Below are 9,305 nucleotides of genomic sequence, written 5' to 3' on the forward strand. Positions count from 1 at the left end.
TCACGGATCCTTGCAGAGCTGGAGTCTGTTTGTTGAACAAATTTGGTGTTCCACGGGATACAGAGTCTTTGGGAGGGAAGGCAGACAGGTCCTCTGGGTTTCTCAAGGTTGCTAGCTGCAGGACACACTGGGATTCCGGTGGAGCAGGTTCGAGGTAGGGACAGGCTGGTAGGGCTGGGGCCAAGTCAGTGGGCGTCCCCCTCTTGTTATCTACAGCATGGCTGTTCGGTCCTTCTTCTTCTTTTCTTCTTCTGGTTTCTTTTCTGAGGAAGCAAGGTTCAGGGGTCCCCCTAAATTCTAGATTTATGGGCTTTACTGATAGGTAAAAGTTGGGACCAATGGGTCCCTTCCCTGGGGTGTGTGTACCCCCTTATATGCCACCCTCACGCGATAGGGGTGCATAAGCTTTTCCCTGGTTGGCTGGGTCCCCCCAGCTGCAAGATGGTGGGGACAGAGAGTTGTGCTTCACCTTGCCTTCCCCACCTGAGGGGTGGAGTTGGCAGAGATGGGTTAACCTCTCCTCCTCACTTGTTTTTCCCGTCGGTTCGCCCACCCAAAGTGGGGGTCAGAACCATTGCGGACCAGTTTCTGAAAGCAGCAACTGGCCTGGGGAAGCTCACAAAGGTGGCAAGCCTTTAAAGCTTCCCCTTTGTGGATCCTGAGAGGGGTGGCTTGGCACCGTTTCCCAGGATGTGGATTGTTTCAGGCCCCTGAGAGCAGTAGGCTCTTGACCCAGGGGTCCAGAAACATGTCTGCTGGTGACACCTGAAAACAGCCAATCAGCCTGGACGCTAGTGGTAGGTCATTTTTCAGGGGGCATCTCTAAGATGCCCTCTGTGTGCATGTTTCGTTAAATCACACACTGTCATCAGTGTGGGTTTAATGTCTTGAGAAGTTTGATACCAAACTTCTCAGTGTTCAGAGTAGCCATTATGGTGCTGTGGAGTTCGTAATGGCAAACTCCCAGCACCATATATTTGTAATGGCTGCACAGCACTTATAATGTCTAAGAATGGGGGGAAATCCTTTACAACGCGGATGTTACACCGCAGTTCCCTTACGACGCAACTTTTACAACGCAAGTTGTAACAACGAGTTGCGCTAGGGGGCGCTCCAGGATAGTAAATAGTTTAATTTACTAACCAACTCCTTCCCTACTATCCACGGGGACTGGAGTTGGAATAGTAAATTAAACTATTCACTATCCAGCCCCCAACAACGCAAGTCGTGGTAACGACTTGCATTGTAAAACATGCGTAGTAAAGTACTGCGATGTAAAACATCGCGTTGTAACGACATGCATCCTTAAGAATGGACTTAGACACTGTAGGAGTACAGGGCTCATGCACCTGTACCCTCAACAGCGCAGTGGTTTGTAGGCATGGCACACAGGGATGTGTGCCATGTCGTCTCTTCACTTTGTTCTGCACCAAGACCTGCATCCTGCAAAGGCAGTGTGTGAGTGTAATGGTACAGGGCCTCTAAGGGTGGCACAAAAAGTGCTGTAGCCCTTATAGGTCTTCCCTGGTCACAGTGCCCTGGCTACCTGTGGTACCATTTACATGGGGCTGACCTGTGGCCAGAGATGCCAATTGGGTTTGCTTTTTAATAGAGGTTTAGGGAAAGAACATAGTCCCTGGGTACCTGATTGGTAGGAGCCCAGAGCACACTCAGTCAAAGCACATCAGCAGTTCAGCAAAAAGTGGGGGCATCCATGCAGAAAGAGGGCACTTCCTCACACCGTCCCCCACTGTGGCCGTGATATATGCAGGGTGCGAGGGCTAGTCAGGTGTCTTGCACATAGATGGAAGTTCAGTCGATGCTTGATATAGGTGAGTCCTTGATCTTGTAGAGCTTTGAAGGTGTGCATAAGGATCTCGAACTGGCATTTCTTCTGAATGGGGAGCCAGTGGAAATTTCTAAGGTGTGTTGGTGAAGTGGGTCCATTTGGAGATGTCCAGGAGGAGTCTGGCTACAGCATTCTGTACGGTAGGGAGTCTTCCGAAGAGCTGGGTGAAGATGTCGGCATAGAGAGCGTTGCCTTACTCAAGGCGGCTGGTGACGAGAACCTGCATGACAGTCTTCTGGTGTTGACCGGGATCCATTTGAAGAGTCTAGGGAGCATGTGAAGGGTGTGGAAGAAGGAGTAAGTGACTTCATTGATATGTTGTTTCATGGTCAGTTCACTATCGAGGATGATGCCTCAATTGTGTGCATGGCCTATTGGTATGGGTGTAGGTCTGAGTTCTGCTGGCCACCAGCTGTTGACCCATACGAAAGTTGTCTTCCCAAAGATCAGTACTTCTGTTGTGCTGGTGTTGAGGTTGAGGAGTTGTCTCTCATCCAGCTGGTTATGTTGGTCATGGTGAGGCAAAAGTTGGTGCTGGCACTGAAGAGGCCTTTGGTAAGTGAAAGGATAAGTTCAGTGTCGCCTGCATATGAAATAATGGAGAGGCAGTGGAATCGGATGATGTCTCTGAGGGGGGTCATGTAGGTGTGGAACAAGGTGGGGCTGAGGAATGATCCCTGGGGGATGACGCAATGATGTCTTTGAGTCCGGAGATGAATGGAGGCAGTGGGATGCTGTGTGTGTGTTCTGTAAGGAAGGAGATAATCCAATTGCGGGAGTTTTGCTCTAAGCCGATGTTGTAAAGTTTGTTGATGAGGGTGTGGTGGGAAACAGTGTCAAACCCAGTAGAGTGGTCTAGAAGGATCAGGGTCACAGTCTCTTCACAGTCGAGGAGGGTTCTGATGTTGTCTGTAGTGGCGATCAGCATGGTCTAAGTGCTTTAGTTGGCACAGAATCCTGGTTGAGAGGCGTCAAGAAGATGGTTTTGTTTCCAGGTATATTGTTGGTTGATGGACTTCTTGAGTAGCTTTGCTGGGTAAGGGAGCAGGGGGATCGGTTGATAATTGTTGAGTTTGCTTGGGTCGGCGGAGTGTTTTTTAAAGAGGGGTTTTACCTTTGCAGGTTTCCAACTGTCAGGGAAGACTGCTGTGAAGATAGAGTTATTGATGATGCAGGTGAGAGGGTAAGCCAGATACACAACCTAAATTAGCTTGTGCTTACCCTCTGGTAGTTTGGTACAGAACAGTCAGGATTAACTCAAGAGGCACTATGTAAAGTAGTTGTGCAACACTTAAATTACATTAACATAGTGAAATCACTAGAAAAAGACTCCTCACCAGTTTAGATAATAAAGAATATGTATATGAGTAAAACAAGACCAAGATTACAAAAATCAAATAAGTAGACCAATAAATATGAATTTTTAAAGAATAAACTGCAATATTGTTCTATTAAAAACAATAGCGCTCAGGGCCGCGGTTCCCAAACTGTGCGCAGTGGCACCCCGGTGCGCCGTAATGAGGAGCCAGGGGCACCGCAACCACAATGGGGAAAAGTGAAGCAGCCTCCACCAAAATACGTCCCACCTGCAAAAACCGGGGACATGGTTTGTCCCAAGAACGCACTGCTGCCATTGCCGCCATACGTGCGTAAGTATATGCGTACGTATACGCTTCATATGTGTGTTTTACAGGCGTCAGAGTTAGTCTCCATTACTGGCATACGATTGCCATACGCAGCTCTGGCCATTGGAGGGGAAGTTACTTGTTCCGTCTTCTGCCACCCGCCGTCTTCTGCAGCCTGCCATCTTCTGCAGCCTCCCATCTTCTGTGCCCGCCGTCCTCTGCAGCTTGCAGTCTTCCCACTTAAGGTAAGTTAAAAGGGCAGTTGGTGTTGATTTGTAACGTGCTCGGTTTTTACAAAAACACCCATACTTTTTGCTTGCGCGGCCCCAAGTATGTAATTTAGAAATGGAGGGCATCTTGCACACTGCCCTGGGGTTAGCATTTGTTTGTGATTTACACAGGTGTGTTTTCTTGGTTCGGTGTTGCCATTTGTCTGTGCGTCTTTGCTGCGGTGAATGTGACAAGGTCACTCTATTCATTTTGCCTGTTTTATCATGATTCATGGTGTTTTGCCTAGGATAATAAAACGCATATGCTGATTTGTAAAGCTTCCCTTCACACAATCACTGCCACAAAGCCTTTCTAAATTCGTGTCTCAGTGTCTTAGAATTTCAAAATGAGCAAATTTGTAATCTTTTCTTCAATCCTGAACCTTGTGCCTCTTGATACCAGCTGTGCTCCCTCACGTTCTGGGTAGTATTACGTTGCTTGAAAATCAGTCCATAACAACCTGATAAATGACGTCAGCTGAGGCTGTTTCCTTACAGAAAGTGTAAGGGACAATGTCTAGAAGTCTACCCAGATGCTTCTGTGTGCCAATATAACAACTGACAATAGGTACGGCTAATAACTCTATTGACAAGTAAACGTCTTTTACCGTTTTCATGTACCCAAGCCTGGTGCTCAGGCCGCAAGTCAGATCAGGGCCAATAACCTGCATTGTAAGTAAGTTAGCTAAGATCATGTTTTACATTAGCTGCGTCTTTCTGTCTCAGCTGAGGTCTGAAGCCTGTGGTTACAGACCCAGTTCTTGGTAACGATTTGCCTTTATTTGGTATATTCTGGTCGTGGCTGTGTCTGGTCCAGCTTCCAGCATTTGGTCATTAGCTCTGTTCATGTACTTGGAACTCAGGGTCTGTCTGCTTTAGTTTCCAACCTGAGGGCAGAAGCTCTGTATTTGATTATGTGATTTTTATGTGTTAGGATCCCCAGGTCTCTCTATTCCCAGTCTTATGAAATGTGCTTTTCAAGGACAAAGCAATCTCTCTGCACTGTTAATTTGAAGGGTTTGTAATTAAACCCTTATATTGGTTCTTGTTTAAGATCCACCCTACACCCTGACTTTTGTGGCGTTCTTGTTATGTTGTCATGTGATGCAAGTATAGCTTCCACGATCACCTGGAAGGGTATCCTGTTGCCAAGCAGGTGTGCGTTTAGCTGCATCCCAGGCCTAGCAGGACTACTCAAAAAGCCAGGTCTTCAGCTTCTTGTGGAAATCAAGAAGTGAGGCTCTTATGTGTAGCAGCAGGCAATTCCACATCTTAGGAGCGATATAGGAGAGGGCTTCTGCTTCATTTAGTTCCTTTTCCAATTTTGTCTAAAATAATGCCCACGCTCTCCTAACAGCGGAGCTAGAACCCTTATTTACCCCTAAGAACTGCCTTAAAGGTGTTGCAGAATATCCTCCCTGGGGAAGTATCTGATAATTTACAGCCGAGTCTCCAGGGGATCTCTAAACCTCAGCACTTCCTACATCAAAGTTGGCAAGAGCTTGCTATTAATGGCATCCAGGTCAGTGATGCCTTGAGGCTGTTCATTCTTTGCAATACTTTACAGAATTTTAAAGCGTACCTGGTGCCTTTCTGGGATGCTGGGTGATCAGAATGCCCCATTTTTTGAGGTACAAGCCCAGATTATTTATTGACTCAACTCTTTCGAGCTTCCAGACAGAAGGATGGACAGATAGGTAGATAGATAGGTAGGTAAGTAGGTAGATAGATAGATAAATAGATAGATCTACCTTTTTGCTGAATCAATATGTCTGGTGTGAAGTCACTGTTTTGTGTTGGAAATGCTTCCATGCCATCCTTTAAAACTCTGGCATTGAATATCGATTAAGGAAGCAGCATATTTTGCCTCACCTGGAAATGAATATCTGATAACAAGAGACTCTGTAGCATATTTTCACACCTTGCCATATGATTGTCTTGCTGATTGTATGTTTTATGTTTTTAATCTCTGCATAAGATTATTTGGATACTGTTTTCCCAAAATGCCATAAGCAGAGTGTTTATTAGGAAAAATACATATATCTATAAATCAGATAGGAGAGACAAGGGGGTCCCCAACACCACAACTTTGTATAAGCTGCGCAAGCAGAGACAAGCCACACATTTCTAGCAGTTCATACACAGGGCTTCAATTGAGATCTTCTGATGAAACTGAAACAAAGACAAATTCTGAGGTCAGCAAGTGCAAGAGTGACCTGTAAAAATTTAAACTAACATCACTGAGTGAGCTGATCAGACATTTTTAGCCTCATGTGCCAGACCCAGAAGCAAGGCATTACACATCATAGGCAGGCACAGGCTGAATGCATTGCTATTGAGAGCAGAAGGGTGGTTAATTCCCTGTATTCATATGGAGGGCAGTACAGTCAGCTCCAAGATTCAATTAGAATCAAAAGAAAGACTTTTTAACATTGCAGCAAATATAGCTCGCACATCGACAGCCTTTATAATGTAAGAATCTGTATTATTGTTGTATGTACGCCCCTGTGTGAAGTCAGCACCCAGTGCGGCAGCACTGTAAATAACGCACACATTACACAGAGACTATCAATCATAGGTGTGCAAATCAGTGTATAGGACATGTTACATAAGACAAAGGATAACAAGGAGTGAATTCACATGTCATCCATATTGGTAGGCAGTATAGTTGAAGAGTACTTGGTCTGGAGAAGCACAAACTCTGAATTTAAAATGTAACAAAATGGATTTCAAAGCCTGTTTGATAGTAGGTGCCCTTTGTGGGACAGAGCTGCACTGCGGACTGCTCCCTCGCCATCTGCTCACCTGACGTGCTTCTAGCACTGCAGCTTTAATGAGTTTCTGACCAGGCGTAACCAAAGAAATATGCAGGAACATTTTCTCCTGACCCACGATGTGTGGAAATATATGCAAATTTATGTGGATCCTCATTCATCCCATGTGTTCTTGTTTGTTTTCTCATTGATGCATGCAAAAGTACAGCATTTTATTTAGTTTTGTCCAAATTTCTTTCGATTTGATTTCATGGGGTTTAAACCTTGCTTATATGAACTAAGTCAGAGTTGCTCATGTTTTCTATTGTTGGTTGGAGCTGCTGCACTAAATTGCAGCAAACGTTCCATTTGCCATTTTATTTGATCTTAGATTTCATTCTAAAACTGAATGCTCTTTCTGTCTGTGCGGGGTACCAATAAGAATAATAAGTCCAAATGGTCACCATCATCATGGGCAACTATTGCAAAATAACAGAAATAATAAAACCATCATTAGGCAGAGAATAACTTTAGTTCTACGTACACTTGTCTTACCTCACTGTTTTGTACTTCAGGCTTATAATTCCGTGGAGACTGTGGATGAGACCTGCAAGAAACCTGGAAATACTTCAGTAAATGAAAAGAAAAGACAACCAGGAACTTTACAGATAGAAAGACCTTTCTTATATATTTTTGAAAATTCTTCTCTTCTCCATCTGAAAAATTAAGACGAGAGGAACTGATTCCCATATTTCGGATTGACAATGAATTGATTTCTAATGCCAAGTTCAAGATTGTCTAAGCAAAGTGAAGTTGCAGGTTCTTCAGACCGAAAAGACGATGGGAAACAAAAAGCCAAGTACAGAAGGTATGATGACATGTATCTGGATTATGGTTTCACATGTGTTCAGGTTAATAATGAGGACTGTCCTCAATGTGCAATCTGTTTAAAAGTTTTGGCTCTGGAATCCATGCTTCCAAGTAAACTTAAGCGGCATCTTGAAAGTCTTCACCCAAACGTGGTAGGAAAGCCAAGGGAATTTTTTTAAAGAAAAGTTGCAAAAGCCAAACTACAAAAGTCCACTTTTTCAAAACAAACCAAAATTAATAGTAACGCCCTGCTGTCTTCGTATAAAGTGGCCTATCTAGTTGCACAGAGTAAAAAAAAACACACAATTGCGGAAGAGCTGATTTTGCCTGCTGCTGTTGATATGGTAACAATTATGCTTGATGAAGATGCGGGTAAACGGCTGCTGAAAGTGCCTCTTTCTAATAAAACTATCAGCTGGAGGATAAATGATATGGCTGAAGATATTAACGACCTTCTTGTCTGTAATCTAAGAGGCAAAGACTTTGCACTCCAGTTGGATGAGGCAACAGACAACCACAAAGACACTCATCTTATTTGCTATGTCAGGTTTCTATACAAAAAACAAATTGTCGAGGATTTGTTGTTCCGTAAAGAAATCTAAGGTGGAACTACAGGTCAAGACTTGTTTGCGGTGGCTGATGATTTTATGCAACATAATCAAATTGAATGGGAGAGATGTGTTGGAGTTTGTACAGATGGGAGCCATTCAATTGCAGGATGCTACCAAGGATTTCAAGCTCGCATACGTTCTAAAGCTCCTAATGCTGTTTGGACACACTGCATAATTCACAGAGAAGCACTGGCAGCAGGAAACCTTAGTGAAGAACTGTATGGTATTCTGAAAATAGTTATCAAAGTGGTAAATTATATTAAAACAAGACCATTGAAAGCTAGATTTTTTGCTAAAGTGTGTGAGGACATGGGTGCGGAACACTCATGCCTCTTGTTCTACAGCAGTTCTCGGTGGCTGTCCTAGGTAACTCCCTGCTTAGAGTGTATGAGCTGAGGAATGAAATATACTCCTACCTACATGATGATGAACATTGTTTTGCTAACAAGTTTATTGATGCAGACTTTCTAATACAAATGACTTTTCTTTTTGAAAAACTGAATGCACTGAACAAATCCTTGCAAGGCAATAACACTAACATCTTGCAACTGTCAGATAAAGTGTCAGGCTTTAAGAAGAAAGTGATCCTTTGGAAAAGCAGTGTAAGCAAAGGTGACTATAAATGTTTTCCTTCATTGGACTAGTTTCTGCAGGACAATGAGATGGTGCTAAAGGAGGAACTCAGGACAGTTTTTGTTATGTATTTGTCTCAACTGCGTTTTTACCTTGATAAATATTTTCCAGAGGATGAAGTGGAGCCAATAAAATGGGTGAGCGACCCCCTTCAATGCTGAGATACCTCAGCATTTCAACAATGAGGAAGCAGAACAGCTTATTGATGTTTCAATTGACTCAGCATTGAAAGTAAGGTTCCAGTCTCAGTCACTGCTTGAGTTCTGGTGCCAAGCTGGAGATGAATATCTAATGATAAGCAAGAGAACCCTGCATGTTTTGATCTCTTTTGCTACTTCGTACCTGTGTGAAGCTAATTTCTCAGCAGTTGCAGTGATAAAGTCTAAATATAGGGCAAACATTTTCCTTGAATAAGAAATGCGTGTTGCGATCTCAAAAATAACTCCAAGATTTCAGGAGCAATGTAAGGAAAAACAAGCTCATCCATCTCACTAAGATTTTAAAGGTAAATTTCGGACTCTATTGTTTTACCAGTTAATTGAAAAGATTTTATTATACAGACATTTTTGAACTATTGTGTGGTTGAAAAAAGTTGCATGGAAACATATTTGGCTATTAATCTTACATCGTTTCACACTTAACAAGTTTTTATTAAACAACTGTTATCTTATTTTATTACAAATATTATTATAATA

At 43.3% G+C, this 9,305-nt stretch overlaps 1 pseudogene; it reads left to right on the top strand.

The window, feature by feature from the left end:
- The first annotated feature begins 2,215 nt into the window (after positions 1–2,215).
- On the top strand, positions 2,216–9,105 carry LOC147707295 (zinc finger BED domain-containing protein 5-like; annotated as a pseudogene).
- Positions 9,106–9,305: the final 200 nt, after the last annotated feature.

This window comes from Lissotriton vulgaris, chromosome 6, assembly GCF_964263255.1.
Source record: "Lissotriton vulgaris chromosome 6, aLisVul1.2, whole genome shotgun sequence".
NCBI classification, from domain to species: Eukaryota; Metazoa; Chordata; class Amphibia; order Caudata; family Salamandridae; genus Lissotriton; species Lissotriton vulgaris.